Source organism: Penaeus monodon, chromosome 21 (assembly GCF_015228065.2).
Source record: "Penaeus monodon isolate SGIC_2016 chromosome 21, NSTDA_Pmon_1, whole genome shotgun sequence".
Classification (NCBI taxonomy): Eukaryota; Metazoa; Arthropoda; class Malacostraca; order Decapoda; family Penaeidae; genus Penaeus; species Penaeus monodon.
Window position 1 is genome coordinate 43,748,070 of NC_051406.1, and position 544 is coordinate 43,748,613.

The window sequence follows — 544 nt, forward strand, 5'->3', positions numbered from 1 at the left end:
AAAGGCAAATAAAGAGTCCAAAGCAAGGAGACAGCCCAGAGACGAGGCAGACCGAAAAGGCACCGATAAAGAAATTTCAGATATATGGCTCAACGACGAAATATCAATGTGAACGCATATGTTGCCCGGAAAGACGATAGTCCATGCGGGGCGAGTGGCCGATAAGGAAACCCACTATTATATGCACGAGGGGGAAAAAATAGTAAAAGAAAAAGGTGTCGTTACGAGAATATCAAATGCAGAAGAGGCGAGGACCGTCTCACGAGTGGGATAAAAGGTTTAATTTTTGGTATTGACAAATGGAATGGATTAGAGGTGCGTTGGAAGATAAAGAGGGGAGATTTAGTACAGGAGCAGATGACAGAGAAGATGGGGGATGGGTAGCAGAGGGGCTGTGATGGCAAGTAGAGGGAAAATAACTGGAGGAGTGTTGGTAATTGAGAGCGCTGTTCCGTGTGCTTACGCTGCGGTGAATGTGAAGGCAAGAATACACCCGGGCATCTTTTACTGGGGCTCGTATCCTGGCGTGGGTAATGGGAGGGAA

At 47.1% G+C, this 544-nt stretch overlaps 1 protein-coding gene across 1 annotated transcript in view; it reads right to left on the minus strand.

The window, feature by feature from the left end:
- LOC119586686 (putative neural-cadherin 2) overlaps window positions 1-544 on the minus strand; it is a 43,803-nt gene that overhangs the window by 21,762 nt on the left and 21,497 nt on the right. The window lies entirely within an intron of this gene.